Source organism: Salvelinus fontinalis, chromosome 33, assembly GCF_029448725.1.
Source record: "Salvelinus fontinalis isolate EN_2023a chromosome 33, ASM2944872v1, whole genome shotgun sequence".
Classification (NCBI taxonomy): domain Eukaryota; kingdom Metazoa; phylum Chordata; class Actinopteri; order Salmoniformes; family Salmonidae; genus Salvelinus; species Salvelinus fontinalis.
The window spans coordinates 23,128,637-23,151,275 of NC_074697.1; the positions used below are offsets into that span (position 1 = coordinate 23,128,637).

At 40.5% G+C, this 22,639-nt stretch overlaps 1 protein-coding gene across 3 annotated transcripts in view; it reads right to left on the reverse strand.

Moving 5' to 3' along the window:
• Positions 1–7,040, reverse strand: part of LOC129831837 (glycerophosphodiester phosphodiesterase domain-containing protein 5-like) — a 127,340-nt gene extending 120,300 nt beyond the window's left edge. Inside the window, exon 1 of one of the 3 annotated variants that reach the window (XR_008755820.1) lies at positions 6,635–7,040. The gene's annotated coding sequence lies outside the window, so the exon portion shown is untranslated. The remainder of the gene's footprint in view (positions 1–6,634) is intronic. The other 2 variants (XM_055895331.1, XM_055895332.1) reach the window with 2 other exon arrangements.
• Between the last annotated feature and the right edge of the window lie 15,599 nt (positions 7,041–22,639).

A 22,639-nucleotide genomic window follows, 5' to 3' on the forward strand; every position in this document is an offset into this window, starting at 1 on the left:
AAAACATTACTGAACATAACGCGCCAATGTAAAGAGATTTTTGGATATAAATATGAACTTTATCAAACAAAACATACATGTATTGTATAACATGAAGTCCTATGAGTGCCATCTGATGAAACTCTTTGGCTGGAAAAATGTCTGTTTTTCTGTGACTAGGTGCTGACCTAACATAATCGCATGGTATGCTTTCGTCGTAAAGCCTTTTTGAAATCGGACACTGTGGTGGGATTAACAACAAGTTTATCTTTAAAATGGTGTATAATACTTGTATGTTTGAGGAATTTTAATTATGAGATTTCTGTTGTTTGAATTTGGCACCCTGCACTTTCACTGGCTGTTGTCAAATCGATCCCGTTACCAGGATTTCAGCCGTAAGTTTTAACAAGAAATTTGTGGAGTGGTTGAAAAACAAGTTAATGACTCCAACCTAAGTGTATGTAAATTTCCGACTTCAATTGTATATGCATGAACTCTTCCGAACTGTTTAGTTTGGGAAGCATGTGGACGCCTTAATACAGGCTGTTTGCCTTTATACAAAAACCAAAGATAGAAGTCATATGATTGAAAGTACCATACATAAGGTGAGAATTTCAAATCCCCAGTCTAGCAGTGGAACTGACCCCCCCCAAATCACGTTCTTGTCCTCCAGTGGTAGTGCTAAAGGGGTGTGGTTAGGCATGCAGTGACCCCGTTCTTACATTAGGCCTACTCATCACACCAGGATACATGGGGGGTCAGAGAGAGGGTGTGTCTTTACTGGAGGTAGGGTGTCAGAGAGAGGGTAGGTGGTGGTGGAGGGCTTAACTCCCACGGGACAGGCTGTAATAATACGCTCGCTCACCATCTTCCGCTCCCACATGTTATTTAGGATAATACCACACTGCCATCTCATCTCGACTGCTAAACATGCAGTTGTTGCCTTAGTGATAGAAGCTCTTATTATAGATGTAAGACCAACAGCAGATCTTGACTGTAGCCTTTCTCAAGGAACACACACTGGCTATAAAAGAAAACGATGGCACCATTTATGGAATAAACATTCCTCTGGCAGTTCATGCCCCCAAGAGAAATTATGCAAGCAAGATGGGCTGCATGATATTCTTAGACAAAGAAATGTTGAGAACCGCACCAGTGCAAATGGACACAGCTTATGCTCGAAATATATAAACAAAAATTGTCTAAGAAAAGGTTCCAGATATTAGAGTCCATCACATAACATTTCATGTCATCTTAATAACCTGTTTGGGCTGCAGGGACAGTATTGAGTAGCCAGATAAAAGGTGCCCATTTCAAACGGCCTCGTACTCAATTCTTGCTCGTACAATATGCATATTATTATTACTATTGGATAGAAAACACTCTCTAGTTTCTAAAACCGTTTGAATTATATCTGTGAGTCAAACAGAACTCATTTGGCACAAACTTCCTGACCAGGTAGTGGAAAGTCTGAAATCGAGGCTCTGTTCTACTTCCTGCCTATAAATGGGAATGATACGTATTAGTATACGTGCACTTCGTAGACCTTCCCCTGGATGTCAAGAGGCGGTGAGAGAAGAAATTTAGTGTTTATCTTGGTCTGAAGTGGAATACAAGCTCTTTGTATGACGTGTCCCCCATTTCTTGTTTTCTGGAGAGCGCGAAGAGGGACTTGGATTTGCCTTCTGTTTAGCTGCCGTTACAGGCGACTAATATCTCCGGCTTTGATTTTATTTGATACATGTGACCATATCATCGTAAAGTATGTTTTTTCAATATAGTTTCATCAGATTATTGACATTTTTTCGGGAGTTTTGCCGTGTTCCGTTCTCTTCCGTTTGTTGATATGGAGAGCGTCGCGCCACTTGGCTAGTGTGCTTGCTAATTCAAGAGGGAAAATGGACGTTCTAAATCCAAACAACGATTGTTCTTGACAAAGGACACCTTGTCCAACATTCTGATGGAAGATCAACAAAAGTAAGAAACATTTTATGATGTTATTTCATATAGCTGTCGTACATGTGAACTAGTCGCCGGCGCCCAACTTTGGGGTACTCTAGCTATACCGAAGCTGGATGTCGTAATGAAGTTATTTTTTAGAATTCTAACACTGCGATTTCATAAAGAACTAATGGATCTATCATTTCCTATACAACATGTATTTTTTAGTAACGTTTATGAATAGCTATTTGGTCAGAATATGTGTGTCAGAAAAAGTGTCAGAAAAATATTGTTCCTGTTTAGACGTTGTGGAAAAAGTATTTAAGTTAGCACAATGTGTAACCACTGATTTCAGCTCTAAATATGCACATTTTTTCGAACAAAACATAAGTGTATGTATAACCTGATGTTATAGGACTGTCATCTGATGAAGAATATCAAGGTTAGTCAAAAAATATATATCTTTTACTGGTTTGTTATGATCGCTAACTTTTGCTACTGGGAAATGGCTTGTCTTTCTGGCTATTGTGGTAAGCTAATATAACGCTATATTGTGTTTTCGCTGTAAAACACTTTAGGAATCGGAAATATTGGCTGGAATCACAAGATGCCTGTCTTTCATTTGCTGTACACTATGTATTTTTCAGAAATGTTTTATGATGAGTAATTAGGTATTTGACGTTGGTGTCTGTAATTATTATGGCTGCTTTCGGTGCAATTTCTGATTGTAGCTGCAATGTAAACTATGATTTATACCTGAAATATGCACATTTTTCGAAGAAAACATAGATTTATTGTATAACATGTTATAAGACTGTCATCTGATGAAGTTGTTTGTTGGTTAGTTGGGTTGGTTCTTGGTTAGTTAGGTTGGCTTTGTGCATGCTACTTGTGCTGTGAAAAATGCCTGTCCTTTTTTTGTATTTGGTGGTGAGCTAACATAAATATACGTGCTGTTTTGACTGTAAAACATTTTAAAAATCGGACATGTTGGCTGGATTCACAAGATGTGTACCTTTCATTTGCTGTATTGGACTTGTTAATGTGTGAAAGTTAAATATTAAAAAAAATATATATTTTGAATTTAGCGCCCTGCACTTGAGCTGGCTGTTGTCATAAGTGTAGCCCGACGTCGGGCTTGCAGCCAGAAGAAGTTAACATTTGTATTATGAGCCATTTATAAATAGGTTAACAGTGAGACTGATACTCTCTTCCTCAGAATCAATTACTGTGAAACTGACTCAAACTCTAGTCAAGGAGTAGGCTGTGGGCACCCCAATCAGTGTGTTTGGTGTGTACACATGAAATACATAATAAGAATAACTGTTGAGGACACAAGTGCATTCCATGGAATGTTCTAGTCCATTTTCCTGTGCCTGTCCTAGCCAGACTGCTGCAATGCGGAGTTATCCATAAAAAATGACACATTTCAGCATCTAGACAACAATATCTATGATGACTGATGTATTTAAGTTCAAACTCGCCAATAATACGAGACAGCTAGTCTGTCTACATCAGAGTGTAGAGAAATTGACACTCACCACTCAGGTTTTTGATGCCAAAGTAAAATGCATTGCCTCACGCAACACACGTCAGTCAAAGTTGACAGCATTTTTGGGCCTCCCGGGTGGCGCAGTGGTCTAGGGCACTGCATCGCAGTGCTAACTGCGCCACCAGAGTCTCTGGGTTCGCCCCAGGCTCTGTCGCAGCCGGCCGCGACCGGGAGGTCCGTGGGGCGACGCACAATTGGGCTAGCGTCGTCCGGGTTAGGGAGGGTTTGGCCGGTAGGGATTTCCTTGTCTCATCGCGCTCCAGCGACACCTGTGGCGGGCTGGGCGCAACAAAGCATCCTTCACTCATGCTGCCAAACATACCCTCGTAAAACTGACTATCCTACCGATCCTTGACTTCGGCGATGTCATTTACAAAATAGCCTCCAACACTCAGCAAATTGGATGCAGTCTATCACAGTGCCATTCATTTTGTCACCAAAGCCCCATATACTACCCACCACTGCGACCTGTACACTCTCGTTGGCTGGCCCTTGCTTTATATTCGTCGCCAAACTCACTGGCTCCAGGTCATCTATAAGTCTTTGCTAGGTAAAGCCCCGCCTATTCTCAGCTCACTGGTCACCCACCCGTAGCACGCACTTCAGCTGGTATATTTTACTGGTCACCCCCAAAGCAAATTCCTAATTTGGCCGCCTTTCCTTCCAGTTCTCTGCTGCCAATGACTGGAACGAATTGCAAAAAAAATCAAATCACTGAAGCTGGAGACTCATATCTCCTTCACTAACGTTAAGCATCAGCTGTCAGAGCAGCTCACAGATCATTGCACCTGTACATAGCCCATCTGTAAATAGCCCATCCAACTACCTCATCACCATATTTTTTTTTTCTTTGCTCGTTTGCACCCTAGTATCTCTACTTGCACATTCATCTTCTGCACATCTCTCACTCCAGTGTTTAATTGCTAAATTGTAATTAATTCGCCACTACGGCCTATTTATTGCCTTACCTCCCTAATCTTACCTTATTTGCACACACTGTATATAGATTTTTTCTATTGTGTTATTGACTGTATGTTTGTTTATACCATGTGTAACTGTGTTGTTTGTGTCGCCCTGATTTGCTTTTATCTTGGCCAGGTCGCAGTTGTAAATGAGAACTTGTTCTCAACTGGCCTACCAGGTTAAATAAAGGTGAAATAATTTATATATATATATTATTAAATATCATACCTTAAAAAGAAAATCTGCATTTTCCACTTGGTACTGGCAGGTTCACACGACCTTATTCATGATTTCCTCTATGTACATATCTGCAGTTTGTTTTTATGCATTTTGAAATTCACCATACATCAGTGAAGGCCGCCGATTGGCTGAATACCCAGGGCCCGAGGTGGTTGGAGTTGTCAACAAAGCAGCAGGACAGAAATATGATGCCAAGTTTTTTGAACTACTGGTAGTTGCTTTACGCATCTTCTCAAAGAAATCTGTGCATTTGAACAACAGCATAAATACACCTATTTCACTTTTGCTTGTCAAAAACCAAAACGCTCACTGCAGCACATTCTGCCACTGTTTTGAACAGATTAGATTATACTATTTACTGTTTAGAATGAGCAGCCAGCGAACGAGTGCACTAGGTAGAACACAAGAACCATGCAAATGCAATAAGTGAACACACATCTAACAATGTCACAAAGAATGATACACTAGCCAGTTAACTTTCATTTTGAAATAACTTCAAATTTCAGAGTTAGTCAGATATTAGTTTTGAAAGACATGAAATTGGCATGGTAGCTAGCAAGCTACCAACTAGCTAGCTGCTTATCAATGGTAGATCAACTGGTTAATTATTTTTTTAAATAAAAATGTAATAAAATAAAGAAAACAAATATTTCTATTTCTCAAAATTACTGTAGCTGCCTAATTCATTTGATCATGTTTTATGATACACCCGGTTTAATACAGTTGTAGTCCACACAACAAGCCGCCCTGTCACCTAGCTACATTAGAACCTGATGAACAACATGGGGGGGAAACAATAAGCCACAGTCTTGCTTTTTGTCCTACCAGATCCGCCATGAGAAGGTTCTAGCTAGTGTTCTAGTTAGTTGGATGTAGAGGTCTGGTTTATCAGTTCTCAGGCTTCCATGACTGTTAGGATTATTTATTTACAAGTTAATTACAATTAGCTTTTTACTTTAGCGCCATCTGTACCTGATAGAGCAGATCTAGTCGTGCGGAAGTAAACCATATGGTGCGAGATAAATATTGGGAGGGAGACTAGAGCAAACATTTGAGCACGACAAGACAGCCTATTTTTTATTTAACCTTTATTTAACTAGGCAAGTCAGTTAAGAACAATTCTTATTTACAATGACAGCCTACCCCGGCCAACGCTGGACCAATTGTGCACCGCCCTATGGGACTCATAATCACAGCTGGATGGGATACAGCCTGGAATCGAACCAGGTACACATTTAAAACAAAATCCATTAATGGTGCGATATTTCAATTAAAATTGGTACTTTTCTTATCACAAGTGTGTTTTTTTTTGCAATTACAAGTGGAGCGCCGCCCCAAAGTCCAAATGGGAGGGCCGCCGATGCCATACCACAATTTAGAGATGCATGTGAATTAGGGTATGTGCATTAGTCAAAAGGGGGCTGTTATCCTATGTTTTACTGCTGCTTCATACATCCATAGATCTGCAAGTGAAACCTGCATGTTCAAGAAGAGTGAAAGTTACTGCCATTGATGCCAGATTTATTTGTCCGTAAATTGGACAGATGAAAATGCCTGTAAAGGCTGGTTGTCTGAGGCGGTGTGTAGCCTATAAATAATACATCCTTAGCTAAATATAGTCATATTTTCTCCCAATACAGTTAGGGTTTTCCAACTATAGGCTATGTCTCGCATACACGGGCGTGCCCTTTGTAGCCTATTAGGTTAATTCAAGGTGTGAATGAATTAATATTTCATAAGCGTGCCATGCATGTGAGCTTCTGAAGTTACTACATTTACAGAAATAAAAATGCAACAACTTCTCCTGAGTGAATGAACAAATGGGTAGGTTACGTTGTCACAAAAGGTAAATAACCACCGGTTTTTGTTCCTCTTCAACAAAAAACGACTTTGATACCATGTCACGGCACCCACTTACTTCAACTGCTCAGATAATCGCTTGGATATGACAACACTCACCTTTATCAATTATTTCAGGCTTTTTCTCCCATGTGAAGTTGTAGGAATATTTTACGAAGTCCTCAGACCAACTGTCCTCACACCACGCGACAAATGGGCTGCTGTCTGTGTCAAACGTGTTGAGGTAGGTGGCCCCCAAATGTTGTCAAAAGGAAATGTGTCCTGTCACAACAAAGGAAAACCATTCGACCCAGAGTTATTCCACTAAATTCAACCTCGTGGGTTTATGCTACATTGAAGTGCGTATCAGTTTAACTTCGTTTTCCCAGTATATATTCCAAGGTTAGAGTCTTCTGAGGTTAATGCAAGCCTTGCCCATGAACACCGGGAGAGTAAATCAATCGACTGACTACCAGTGGGCGGAGTTGTAGGTTTTATTTTAAAGCGAAAGAGCGTCACCCATCTTCCGGCACGCGACGTCTCCTATTGTAAGAAGCATGAAAATGCTGAAAAACAAAGGATGAGGTTATGATCATGTAAAAGTAATCAAATATAGCTCCATAACCAACATCATACACACAGTAAAATGCTATATATATAGTGGCTCTGATGGAGCACGGCCAAAAGCATCACTGACTCAATAGCAATCTATTAAAGAAAAAGTGTTAAAACACCTTGAGACTGTTGGTGGACAGTCAACACCACCCAGTAGACTAGAGGAACAGGAACCCCACTGCTGTCACAAATCTGAATCTGAATCTGTCACTACAGCCATGAGCATTTATTCAGATTGTGGGAGGGTGACATGTGTGAATCCAAAAAAAAGCAATTATACAGATTTTCTTGTTTTTTTATGTGCACATGGCAGTATTCATACCTTGGTTTCTGTGGTAAATGTGAATGAAAAACAACTTTTCACTTTTGATAATGTTTTTTATACAAATCCCTTGTCCATAATGTAGACGCCTCTGGGATTTTCATTGAAGAGGTAAGGGATGCTGCTGTGACTGAGTCTTGTAAGGGTTTAGGTAAACCAAAATGAACTGTAGATGATACATGTGATCTGCACAACATACCAATACCAATTGTACATATATTTGTCTGCCTACTGGTCAGTATACCTGCAGACTCAGACACACACAAAAGTTCAGTCATCTGCACCCACTGCAGCTACAGCCTTTAACATATTCTTACCTCTTTGTTGATTGATATCCATTGAATTGTGTCCATTTTCTAAAACAGAAATGTCAAACAACACTACCATTTCTACAAATATATATATTTTTAAATAGATGGTATGATCATAAAACAATATAAATTTAGATCAAACAAGGGATAAACCTTACCTTTACATTGAGGAGATCTTTACATTTTTCTCTGCCTGCACCTGCTGTCATCTCAAATCCAAATGTTTCAGTTGGGCGGTTAGGTTCGAACCCCCACCAACTAAGGAGGTTCCTCGATGAACCCCACCCCCTTTGGGGTTCTTGGAAGAACCTTTCGGGTGCATTTTTCAGAGCCAAGAACCCTAAGGTTCTTCGAGGAACTTTTAGGATCTTAGAAGAACCCTTGTTGGACCCCACATTTTTTAGTGTAATATCAGGTGCTAATAAACTGTCAGCTCTCTTCATTCATTATGTAAAACTTTAATGTAAGGATTTTTTAAAATGTAGATTATGCAACTCTCAGGACAATATTATGTTGTTTTGTTTGCATAATTGAGGGTAAAAAAGGCTTGTGTCATTGATTCTCACTCACCCAAACGGAACTTACTGTCGTTAACAGAACCGGGCTTCGATAAACAGCAGCTTCTGTTCTGGTTGGGGCTCAGCTGTTAATTTCATACCATTTAATCTCTACCCAAGTTGCAATTGCACACATCCAGATTTCCCACACAAAGAATAGCAACATTAGAATGTCCTAAAAAGTGCAGAATAAAATGAACTCTACATTTCATAGTATATGTTTTGTATATGTTCATAGTGTTATAGTTTTCATCATAATTAAGGCCTGAGGTTTTTTCCTGACCATGTTACCTGATCAGGAAAAACTCTAGGCACTAGTTATAGGTGTAACTTTCTTTCTATCAAGTAGTTGAATCTGTGGTTGGCATGACAGTGCATCCCTATCTCAAGCGGAAGGGGAATTGTGACCAGGAAATAAATATCTATTTCTATGTATCACTAAGGAAACAGAAAAGGCTTTCATTGCTATCATTCTGACGTCAATTCAATTTGACAGAGGGAGAACCTTGAATGAGAATTGCACAGTGATTGTTGTCAAGACATGTACAAGTGTGATTTTATGGATTGCACCCAAAATGATTGAACATCATTTTAGTACTGTAGTAGTGTAGATCCTTTATGCATCCATCTGGTTCATTTATACTTTGTAATTCTCAATTAGCAAGAGACTGAACAACCCACGGATGGAAGTAATGGAAAATGAATGCTTTAAATCCAATTAATCTCTTCACATGAAATGATGCATGACAGCCAGCGGATCATCCATCTACATTTCAAACACACACACACGCACGCGCACACACACACACTCACGCAGGGCTCCACTTCCAGGCTGGGAGCGTGTGGCGGCACAGAGGAGGGGAGGCAGCATGGTGTTTGGACTACTTCCTGTGACATTTGATGTGTGAGGGAACAGCAGCAGAGTAGCAGACCCCCTGCTCTCCCTAGGCAGGCATTAGTCAGAGGCTCCAGCTGGTTTGATGATTCTGTACATCCCTCCAAAAGGCCAAGCAGCAGGAAGGGTGGCTTGGTGATAGAGGTACTGGGGCCATCACAGACTGGGGTCTTTGTACAGGTGAAGGTGTGTGAAGCAAGGGTCAAATTAGGATGTAACAGCTTGTGACCTCTCAGGTGATGGAGAACTGGGCTCTTTTTCAATCGTCTTTCCTTGATTCCTTGCATACTCTCTCCTGCCCTCTTTCTCTAAATGCATTAGAAGAGAAGATCCAACGTTCCTTGACTGACCTTCTCCTCCAATTGGATCAAAATTGCAAAGACTTATTACAGTGTTGTCTCAATCTCAGTTCAAAACTTTCAACTTCAGATCAGACAAGGCATTTATTTGTTTTGACCACCATCCAGTGGCTATGTGTAGAATGGCATGGGATTAGTCCCATGTGAATATTTACAGGTTCATTTTGACACGTCTTTAATCCGTATGCTTATCTAAATAGGAAAATAAACATTTTAATATGTATGCTTATCTAAATAGGAAAATAAACAGATGAATTAGTATGAATAAATAATAATAAAATATGAAGTCTATATTCAGAAGACAGATAATGAGAATAGGAGTCCAATCAGAACTAACCTCAGGGTTATATTAAAGCCGCAACAAGATTATTACAATTATTTTAAAGTGCCAAAATGTGAACTCAATTAAAAAATAGATAAACTTGAGTCTCCCTCAAGTACTGCACTTGCACAGTGAAAAGGAAACTTAGTTGCCATTTGGGAACATGTGAATCTCTTTAAACCACCAGAGGACATGCTAATCCAATAGCCAAATATTACTAGCCCTTCCCTAGATTACCCTTTTATACGGTGTTTGTCCCACCCCCAGGCAGTCATTAGCCTATTCTGTCAGCCCAGCACAGACACAGACCTGAAGAGGAGCAAAAGTTAATCAAACCATGATTAAGACAAATCAAGTTTAATATGTAAAGTTCAAGAGTTTGGAACAAGAGCTGGATGTTGGAACAAAATAAAAATGAATGATTCTAAGCAATGGAAGTTTAGTTACTTTGTAACGTCTTTCGTTGGTGGAAGGAGAGGAGGACCAAAATGCAGCGTGGTACGTATCCATAATAACTTTTGTAATGAATACGAAATACAAAAAGAACAAGAGAATCAAAATGAAAACCGAAACAGTCCCGAATGGTGAAAACACTAAAACAGAAAACAACTACCCACAACCCATAGTGGGAAAACAGGCTACCTAAGTATGATTCTCTATCAGAGACAACGATCGACACCTGCCTCTGATTGAGAACCATACTAGGCCAAACACATAGAAATATAACGTATAGAACAAAACATAGAAAAACAACATAGAATGCCCACCTCAACTCACGCCCTGACCAAACTAAAATAAAGACATAAAAAAGGAACTATGGTCAGAATGTGACATACTTCAACTTGACAGAAATATGCAATAGTTGTTTTTCCAATGTATTGTGTTGGTCAATGGTTACACATACTATCAACCACAGTATAAAAATATATTGACATGGCATCAAAATACCTCCTATAAGATAACGAGTTTATAGATGTATTATTCATCGTAGACTATTCACGATTTGTGAATTGCATGATCGAGATACATTTGCTGATTCTTTAATTACGTTGCTCTTTACATATCTAAAGGTAATGCTTCAGAAATGTACATCCTTCAGCATCGTGGAAACATCACCAAGGTCTTACATCATATGCTAGTCTTGGCAGCACCACCCAAGCTTCCTTTAACTCAATAGATCCCTTGTGTCTCATATTCGCTGAGTGAAGGTACAGAATCCTGCATAGTGGTAGTGTTTTACAAGTCCAATCATGTAGAAACACAAAAACTCAAACACAGAAAATGCTGATAGTGTATCTAACGTTCAGCATGAGAGAAAAATGACAGTTTTGTTTTTTTACCCTTTTTCTCCCCAATTTCGTGATATCCAATTGGTAGTTACAGTCTTGTGCCATCGCTGCAACTCTCGTACAGACAACTCCCGGAGAGGCGAAGGTCGAGAGCCGTGTGTCCCCCGAAACACAACCCTAGCTTTTCAACCCTGTGGGTTAAGTAAGAAGTAGTAGCACCCCCTAAGGCTTTTGATTTCATATATAAGTGCTGTGTACAGAGGTACAGAAGAGCAACAGAAATGTGTAACATCTGCCCCTATCTCCACCAGGCGTAGGCCTACTAGTCCCTTCATCGTTTCACAGGAGTTTCAAGTTGTATTAGTCGTATGTACAGGATACACATGGTATACACTGGCCAACAAAATGCTTACTTGAAAGTTTCTTCTTGACAATGAAACAACAATAATAAATAATAAAAGATAAGAATACTAACATAAAGAAAATGGCTCAGTAGTATAGAATATACATTCTTTCACAGGAGCACCTTTAAGTCCATTTTTGTCTGCTGAACTAAAATGGAATATGCACGTATGAGGCCCTGGTGAGTTTTATAGATTCCTCACTCAAAAACGAATGTATTGTTACTCTGGATAGAGCCATCTTTGCATGTAGATTAGTTCCATTGGGGATTGGACCAGGCTTCTTTGAACTAGGCCTACCCTGACTCATGCAGGAGATGAGGAATTTCAGAGAATATGACTATTATAGAATAAAAAAACAGAGCCTGGGGGGGGGGGGGGGACATGGGACTGCGGCATGGGTATGATAGCGGAGTTGTGTTTGTAGAAGCCTCAGGAACATTCTCCCTCAATCACCAAAAGGCAAGTCTCTCATCAGCTGCCATGTGAGGGCAATTTAAACCTTGTGTTGTCTTAAGGGTCAAAAATGACCCGCCTGTCACGACTTCCGCCGAAGTCGGCTCCTCTCCTTGTTTGGGCGGCGTTCAGCGATGGACGTCACCGGCTTTCTAGCCATCGCCGCTCCATTTTTCATATTTCCATTTGTTTTGTCTTGTTCCATACACACCTGGTTTTCATTCCCTAATCACACTGCGTGTATTTAGTCCGCTGTTCCCCTCCATGTCTTTGTGTGAAATTGTATTTATGTTATGTGGGTATTGTTACGCGCTATACTTTTTGTCTATGTTCCGTGTTTGGGCACATTTATGTACTTTTGTGCTTTCGTTGGACCGGAATAAAAAGTGTGCCTGTTCTGCTCTGTTCTGTTCTGCACTCTGCTCTCCTGCACCCGACTTCGCCTCCAGTACACACCCTTAACACCGCCACTATGTTTTTTTGCAGAGAAAACCCCCTAAATGATTTTCTTTCAACTTGAAGTTTTATGACTTTTCCTAGAGTGACCCCAACATTACAAAAAGTGAAACATCGCTTTTGTTCATATTTCCATGAAAGTTGTACATCACCAGGGTACAAAGATTGTCTTAGAGTAATTTTTGACCCGGCAGTTATAAAATTATGTACACACACACACAAACACACACACACACACACACACACACACACACACACACACACACACACACATACACATACAATGGGAAATGGAGATTATGTGTGCTACTGAGTGAACTCAGACAAAACTAAAACTTTATTGTGCATGTGCAGCATCTCCCTGTCACGCCCTGACCTAAGATATCTCTGTTTTTCTATATATTTTGGTTAGGTCAGGGTGTGACTAGGGTGGGTACTCTAGTTTTTGTATGTCTAGGGTTATTGTATGTCTAGGGGGTTTGTATGTCTATGTTGACCTGATATGGTTCCCAATCAGAGACAGCTGTTTATCGTTGTCTCTGTTTGGGGATCATATTTAGGTAGCCATTTTCCTCATTTGTGTTGTGGGATCTTGTCTATGTATAGTTGCCTTAGTGCACATCAGTAGCTTCACGTTTCGTTTGGTTGTTTGTTGTTAAGTTAGGTGAGTTTCAGTTTATTAAAATGATGTGGAACTCTACGCACGCTGCGCCTTGGTCCGATCCTTTCAACGAACTTGACACTCCCCTCCATCACCCCACACATGACTCAAGTTCACAGACAAAATAAAAACAATTACAGAGAAAATAAACTAAATTTCAGACAAAATAAAAATGTATTGAAAGCATTGCTTACTAATGGGGAATGCAGTCAGAGGCTTTAAAGGTGCTGCAGTTGACTGTCCCCCCAGTTCTCTCTTTGCTGAAGCAATGAGTGCACGTTTCAGTGCCCAACAGGTCGTAGATCAGATTTCTTCAGATGTCCAGGAGGAACCAGAGAACAACGATTTAGAAGAGGAGGAGGTATCTGAAGAAGAAGATGGGGGAGAATACAACCCAGAGCACGATGCATCATCTTCAGATGAAGAAGAAATCCCCAGATTTTTGTCAAATAACAAAATAACATGGTCCTTGTCACCATATGACAACTAGAGCAGGATGGCAGCACAAAATGTCAGAAGGATGACCCCAGGGCCCACAAGACATGCAGTTGCCCATGCCCAGGACATTGCCTCAACATTCTACATGTTCATCACACCAGCCATCTAAAATAATCATCCTGGAGATTACAAATTTGGATTGTTTCCGTAAATATGGAGACAACTGGAAAAGGATGGATGAGATTGACCTGCATGCCTACATAGGGCTGCTAATCTTAGCAGGTGTGTATAGGTCCTGAGGCGAGGCTACATGTAGTCTCTGGGATGCAGAGAGTGGAAGGGTGATTTTCCGTGCCACGATGCCACTGAAAGTCTTTTACACTTTCTCAAGAATGCTACGATTTGATAACCGTGATTCAAGACCTGCAAGACGTGTGAGAGACAAACTGGCGAACATAAGAGAGGTCAGGGAGAAGTGGGTGGAGCATCTGCAATACCTCTACAACCCTGGGTCTGAAGTAACAGTGGATGAGCAACTGGTTCCATTCAGAGGTACATTTTTATTTTATATCTGTAATGTAAGTGATTTTCACTGTTAATTGTATTATTTGTTGCTGTAATATCATTGATTTATGTGATTTTTTTTCTATGACACTAATACTAATTACTGATAGTAATCTCTTTTGTCAAAAGGTTGCTGTCCTTTCCGGCAGTATACGCCCAGCAAGTCAGCAAAGTATGGCATCAAGATATGGGTGGTCTGTGACGCACAATCCAGCTACGTTTAAAGATGCAAGTCTACACAGGGAAACTGACCAGTGGAGAACCAGGGGACCAGGGTTGTGCTTGATGTGACAGATGGACCACCACTCTAGTTTCTTACCTCCCAAAGAGCAACAAGAATGTGGTCCTCCTGAGCACACTGCACAAAACGGCTGAGATCAGTGATCATGAGAACAGGAAGCCAGACATCATCCTGGACGACAACCACAACAAAGGAGGCGTGGACAATCTGGACAAGGTGATTGGAATTTACAGCTGCAGGAGGATGACTGCCCGCTGGCCCCTGGTCATCTTCCATAACATCATTGATGTGTCCTCATAACATGCCTTCATGATATGGAACAGGATCAACCCTACCTGGATGCCTGATAAGTGGAACAAGAGGAGGGTGTTCCTGGAGCAGCTGGGAAAGGCACTTGTAACGCCACACATTCAAAGAAGGGAGCACCTCCACCGCGCAGCAACCTTTGCAGCGCTTGTGAAAGCTGTTCAGGGGGCGGAATCTTGTCCTGATCCTCCTGGGGCTGCAGCTGGGGCAGGCAAGAGGAGAAGATACCAATTCTGCCCCCTAAAGAAGGACTGTAAAACAAATTCTATATGCTGCACATGTGAGAATACATCTGCAAAGTCCATGCACACACACTTGCATACTGTCCTACATGTGCTAATTAGAGTTGATTGATCTTTTGTTCTTCACGTTTTTGTTTTGTATTTATTATTTTATTTTATTCTTATTTATTGTTGTTATTTATACACCTTGTGGGTGGGGGCAATGGTTTAAAAAATGGGAGAAGACTAGTATTTTGTAGTTGAATTCCTCATTGTACGGTATATAATAATATATCACTATGTTGCCAAAAAAGTTCAAGACTGTTGTTGTTTCCCTTCAATAAAATTCAAAATGACTTTCTGCACATTTCTGCTACTTCCTTAGGCTATACAAGTGCTATCTCTTGCTAAAAAGTTCATGTTTACACCTATGCAGTATCTTTAGCAATAATAATAATAAACCTTTACTTTAGTAAAGAAAACAATTATGACAGGTGTGTTGTAATAGAAATGAGTGGTGTTCACTGATTAAATGCAGTCTTTCTGCATTGTGAAGAGGGAAAACACAGATATTCACAAAGTTTGTGATGAATGACAGGTTATTTCTTCATACAAAATATATTTGGGGTTTAAAATTCAATTAAGCTGCTTTATTTTAGGGGTTTAGTGAAGGCGGGTAATTTTTTACCCTTAGCACAAGGGGAGTATACAGAATGTTAAGACTACACAAGAGTTAAGACAGGGCTGCAAAAAGAGGAGGGGGAAATATGTTACATCCACAGTGGAATGATGTGATTTGGACATCGAACTGATGGCATCAGAACTACATTTCACTATACCTATTTAAGAGACGTACCACATGGTACCAGTAGAATTTCACATTGTAATTCAATAAAAGGTTACTTTTAGTTGAAATTATGTAAAAAAGTGGTTGCAGTTGCTTGTATTGAGACTGGTGAGGACGTATTTATGTCAGAGCTTGATTTCTAGCTGGTTTACAGCACTGTTGCTATACCTCCTGCTCCACAACCCCCATCTTGAACAAGCCTGCAATCAGCCTGGGAAGACGTGGCAGTATGGAGGAGGGGGGAGTGATGAGGAGGCTGAAACGAATTACTTTGATAAACTTCTAGTAACTACGGTTACAACTACTGTTATAAAAGTCGTGTGGAATCCCTTCCATAATCATTGCTTTTGAACAGGATTATTGAAAATACAAATCATGCATACAGTATGAGCATTGTGACCAATGTACTCATTCACAATTACAAGAGGAAGCCAAAGGGATGTCATCATCACTGACATGCACATATCCACTGTTGAAAAATACACACTATTGTACTTTACCCATATATATTGTGCTGGTGAATGAAAGTTAGAAAATGTGTGAAAGTTTTATATGATGAAAGCTGTGTGTGGGATTGAGTCAGCCTGCAGCAGTAGGACCATGCAGAGGACTCCAGCAAATGGATCCAGGGGGAGGTCTGACGTCTAGGCTTCCTAAGGAGAGCCAGAGGTTTTCATAGATTACCCTTTTATACAGTCTTTGTCCCACCCCCAGGCAGTCATTAGCCTATTCTGTCAGCCCAGCACAGACACAGACCTGAAGAGGAGCAAAAGTTAATCAAACCATAATTAAGACAAATCAAGTTTAATATGTAAAGTTCAAGAGTTTGGAACAAGAGCTGGATGTTGGAACAAAATAAAAATGAATGATTCTAAGCAATGGAAGTTTAGTTACTTTGTAACGTCTTTCGTTGGTGGAAGGAGAGGAGGACCAAAATGCAGCGTGGTACGTATACATAATAACTTTTAATAAGAATGAATACAAAATACAAAAAGAACAAGAGAATCAAAATGAAAACCGAAACAGTCCCGAATGGTGAAAACACTAAAACGGAAAACAACTACCCACAACCCATAGTGGGAAAACAGGCTACCTAAGTATGATTCTCTATCAGAGACAACGATCGACACCTGCCTCTGATTGAGAACCATACTAGGCCAAACACATAGAAATATAACGTATAGAACAAAATATAGAAAAACAACATAGAATGCCCACCCCAACTCACGCCCTGACCAAACTAAAATAAAGACATAAAAAAGGAACTATGGTCAGAACGTGACATACTTCAACTTGACAGAAATATGCAATAGTTGTTTTTCCAATGAATTGTGTTGGTCAATGGTTACACATACTATCAACCACAGTATAAAAATATATTGACATGGCATCAAAATACCTCCTATAAGATAACGAGTTTATAGATGTATTATTCATCGTAGACTATTCACGATTTGTGAATTGCATGATCGTGATACATTTGCTGATTCTTTAATTACGTTGCTCTTTACATATCTAAAGGTAATGCTTCAGAAATGTACATCCTTCAGCATCGTGGAAACATCACCGAGGTCTTACATCATATGTTAGTCTTGGCAGCACCACCCAAGCTTCCTTTAACTCAATAGATCCCTTGTGTCTGTCATATTCACTGAGTGAAGGTACAGAATCCTGCATAGTGGTAGTGTTTTACAAGTCCAATCATGTAGAAACACAAAAACTCAAACACAGAAAATGCTGATAGTGTATCTAACGTTCAGCATGAGAGAAAAATGACAGTTTTGTTTTTTTACCCTTTTTCTCCCCAATTTCGTGATATCCAATTGGTAGTTACAGTCTTGTGCCATCGCTGCAACTCTCGTACAGACAACTCCCGGAGAGGCGAAGGTCGAGAGCCGTGTGTCCCCCGAAACACAACCCTAGCCTTTCACCCCTGTGGGTTAAGTAAGAAGTAGTAGCACCCCCTAAGGCTTTTGATTTCATATATAAGTGCTGTGTACAGAGGTACAGAAGAGCAACAGAAATGTGTAACATCTGCCCCTATCTCCACCAGGCGTAGGCCTACTAGTCCCTTCATCGTTTCACAGGAGTTTCAAGTTGTATTAGTCGTATGTACAGGATACACATGGTATACACTGGCCAACAAAATGCTTACTTGAAAGTTTCTTCTCGACAATGAAACAACAATAATAAATAATAAAAGATAAGAATACTAACATAAAGAAAATGGCTCAGTAGTATAGAATATACATTCTTTCACAGGAGCACCTTTAAGTCCATTTTGGTCTGCTGAACTAAAATGGAATATGCACGTATGAGGCTCTGGTGAGTTTTATAGATTCCTCACTCAAAAACGAATGTATTGTTACTCTGGATAGAGCCATCTTTGCATGTAGATTAGTTCCATTGGGGATTGGACCAGGCTTCTTTGAACTAGGCCTACCCTGACTCATGCAGGAGATGAGGAATTTCAGAGAATATGACTATTATAGAATAAAAAAACAGAGCCTGGGGGGGGGGGGGGGACATGGGACTGCGGCATGGGTATGATAGCGGAGTTGTGTTTGTAGAAGCCTCAGGAACATTCTCCCTCAATCACCAAAAGGCAAGTCTCTCATCAGCTGCCATGTGAGGGCAATTTAAACCTTGTGTTGTCTTAAGGGTCAAAAATGACCCGCCTGTCACGACTTCCGCCGAAGTCGGCTCCTCTCCTTGTTTGGGCGGCGTTCAGCGATGGACGTCACCGGCTTTCTAGCCATCGCCGCTCCATTTTTCATATTTCCATTTGTTTTGTCTTGTTCCATACACACCTGGTTTTCATTCCCTAATCACACTGCGTGTATTTAGTCCGCTGTTCCCCTCCATGTCTTTGTGTGAAATTGTATTTATGTTATGTGGGTATTGTTACGCGCTATACTTTTTGTCTATGTTCCGTGTTTGGGCACATTTATGTACTTTTGTGCTTTCGTTGGACCGGAATAAAAAGTGTGCCTGTTCTGCTCTGTTCTGTTCTGCACTCTGCTCTCCTGCACCCGACTTCGCCTCCAGTACACACCCTTAACACCGCCACTATGTTTTTTTGCAGAGAAAACCCCCTAAATGATTTTCTTTCAACTTGAAGTTTTATGACTTTTCCTAGAGTGACCCCAACATTACAAAAAGTGAAACATCGCTTTTGTTCATATTTCCATGAAAGTTGTACATCACCAGGGTACAAAGATTGTCTTAGAGTAATTTTTGACCCGGCAGTTATAAAATTATGTACACACACACACACACACACACACACACACACACACACACACACACACACACACACATACACATACAATGAGAAATGGAGATTATGTGTGCTACTGAGTGAACTCAGACAAAACTAAAACTTTATTGTGCATGTGCAGCATCTCCCTGTCACGCCCTGACCTAAGATATCTCTGTTTTTCTATATATTTTGGTTAGGTCAGGGTGTGACTAGGGTGGGTACTCTAGTTTTTGTATGTCTAGGGTTATTGTATGTCTAGGGGGTTTGTATGTCTATGTTGACCTGATATGGTTCCCAATCAGAGACAGCTGTTTATCGTTGTCTCTGTTTGGGGATCATATTTAGGTAGCCATTTTCCTCATTTGTGTTGTGGGATCTTGTCTATGTATAGTTGCCTTAGTGCACATCAGTAGCTTCACGTTTCGTTTGGTTGTTTGTTGTTAAGTTAGGTGAGTTTCAGTTTATTAAAATGATGTGGAACTCTACGCACGCTGCGCCTTGGTCCGATCCTTTCAACGAACTTGACACTCCCCTCCATCACCCCACACATGACTCAAGTTCACAGACAAAATAAAAACAATTACAGAGAAAATAAACTAAATTTCAGACAAAATAAAAATGTATTGAAAGCATTGCTTACTAATGGGGAATGCAGTCAGAGGCTTTAAAGGTGCTGCAGTTGACTGTCCCCCCAGTTCTCTCTTTGCTGAAGCAATGAGTGCACGTTTCAGTGCCCAACAGGTCGTAGATCAGATTTCTTCAGATGTCCAGGAGGAACCAGAGAACAACGATTTAGAAGAGGAGGAGGTATCTGAAGAAGAAGATGGGGGAGAATACAACCCAGAGCACGATGCATCATCTTCAGATGAAGAAGAAATCCCCAGATTTTTGTCAAATAACAAAATAACATGGTCCTTGTCACCATATGACAACTAGAGCAGGATGGCAGCACAAAATGTCAGAAGGATGACCCCAGGGCCCACAAGACATGCAGTTGCCCATGCCCAGGACATTGCCTCAACATTCTACATGTTCATCACACCAGCCATCTAAAATAATCATCCTGGAGATTACAAATTTGGATTGTTTCCGTAAATATGGAGACAACTGGAAAAGGATGGATGAGATTGACCTGCATGCCTACATAGGGCTGCTAATCTTAGCAGGTGTGTATAGGTCCTGAGGCGAGGCTACATGTAGTCTCTGGGATGCAGAGAGTGGAAGGGTGATTTTCCGTGCCACGATGCCACTGAAAGTCTTTTACACTTTCTCAAGAATGCTACAATTTGATAACCGTGATTCAAGACCTGCAAGACGTGTGAGAGACAAACTAGCGAACATAAGAGAGGTCAGGGAGAAGTGGGTGGAGCATCTGCAATACCTCTACAACCCTGGGTCTGAAGTAACAGTGGATGAGCAACTGGTTCCATTCAGAGGTACATTTTTATTTTTATATCTGTAATGTAAGTGATTTTCACTGTTAATTGTATTATTTGTTGCTGTAATATCATTGATTTATGTGATTTTTTTTCTATGACACTAATACTAATTACTGATAGTAATCTCTTTTGTCAAAGGGTTGCTGTCCTTTCCGGCAGTATACGCCCAGCAAGTCAGCAAAGTATGGCATAGTCAGCAAAGTATGGCATCAAGATATGGGTGGTCTGTGACGCACAATCCAGCTACGTTTAAAGATGCAAGTCTACACAGGGAAACTGACCAGTGGAGAACCAGGGGACCAGGGTTGTGCTTGATGTGACAGATGGACCACCACTCTAGTTTCTTACCTCCCAAAGAGCAACAAGAATGTGGTCCTCCTGAGCACACTGCACAAAACGGCTGAGATCAGTGATCATGAGAACAGGAAGCCAGCCATCATCCTGGACGACAACCACAACAAAGGAGGCGTGGACAATCTGGACAAGGTGATTGGAATTTACAGCTGCAGGAGGATGACTGCCCGCTGGCCCCTGGTCATCTTCCATAACATCATTGATGTGTCCTCATAACATGCCTTCATGATATGGAACAGGATCAACCCTACCTGGATGCCTGATAAGTGGAACAAGAGGAGGGTGTTCCTGGAGCAGCTGGGAAAGGCACTTGTAACGCCACACATTCAAAGAAGGGAGCACCTCCACCGCGCAGAAACCTTTGCAGCGCTTGTGAAAGCTGTTCAGGGGGCGGAATCTTGTCCTGATCCTCCTGGGGCTGCAGCTGGGGCAGGCAAGAGGAGAAGATACCAATTCTGCCCCCTAAAGAAGGACTGTAAAACAAATTCTATATGCTGCACATGTGAGAATACATCTGCAAAGTCCATGCACACACACTTGCATACTGTCCTACATGTGCTAATTAGAGTTGATTGATCTTTTGTTCTTCACGTTTTTGTTTTGTATTTATTATTTTATTTTATTCTTATTTATTGTTGTTATTTATACACCTTGTGGGTGGGGGCAATGGTTTAAAAAATGGGAGAAGACTAGTATTTTGTAGTTGAATTCCTCATTGTACGGTATATAATAATATATCACGATGTTGCCAAAAAAGTTCAAGACTGTTGTTGTTTCCCTTCAATAAAATTCAAAATGACTTTCTGCTGTAACGGCGTTCCTCTCTCTCTTCATACGAAGAGGTGGAGTAGTGATTGAGCCAAGGCGCAGCAGGTTGTGAATACATGATGATTTATTAAATAAACAAAACAGACAAAGACGAAAAACGAACTATACTTGATATAACTAACAAAATAACAAAACGATGTAGACAGACCTGAACAAACGAACTTACAAATACACGAAGCACACTGACACAGGAACAGACTACATAAACGCACGAACAAACCGAAACAATCCCGTATGGTGTAACTTCGACACAGACACAGGAGACAATCACCCACAAACAAACAGTGAGAACACCCTACCTAAATATGACTCTTAATTAGAGGAGAACGCAAAACACCTGCCTCTAATTAAGAGCCATACCAGGCAACCAAAACCAACATAGAAACAGATAACATAGACTGCCCACCCAAAACACATGCCCTGACCTAAACACATACAAAAACAACATAAAACAGGTCAGGACCGTTACATCTGCACATTTCTGCTACTTCCTTAGGCTATACAAGTGCTACCTCTTGCTAAAAAGTTCATGTTTACACCTATGCAGTATCTTTAGCAATAATAATAATAATAATAAACCTTTACTTTAGTAAAGAAAACAATTATGACAGGTGTGTTGTAATAGAAATGAGTGGTGTTCACTGATTAAATGCAGTCTTTCTGCATTGTGAAGAGGGAAAACACAGATATTCACAAAGTTTGTGATGAATGACAGGTTATTTCTTCATACAAAATATATTTGGGGTTTAAAATTCAATTAAGCTGATTTATTTTAGGGGTTTATTGAAGGCGGGTAATTTGTTACCCTTAGCACAAGGGGAGTATACAGAATGTTAAGACTACACAAGAGTTAAGACAGGGCTGCAAAAAGAGGAGGGGGAAATATGTTACATCCACAGTGGAATGATGTGATTTGGACATCGAACTGATGGCATCAGAACTACATTTCACTATACCTATTTAAGAGACGTACCACATGGT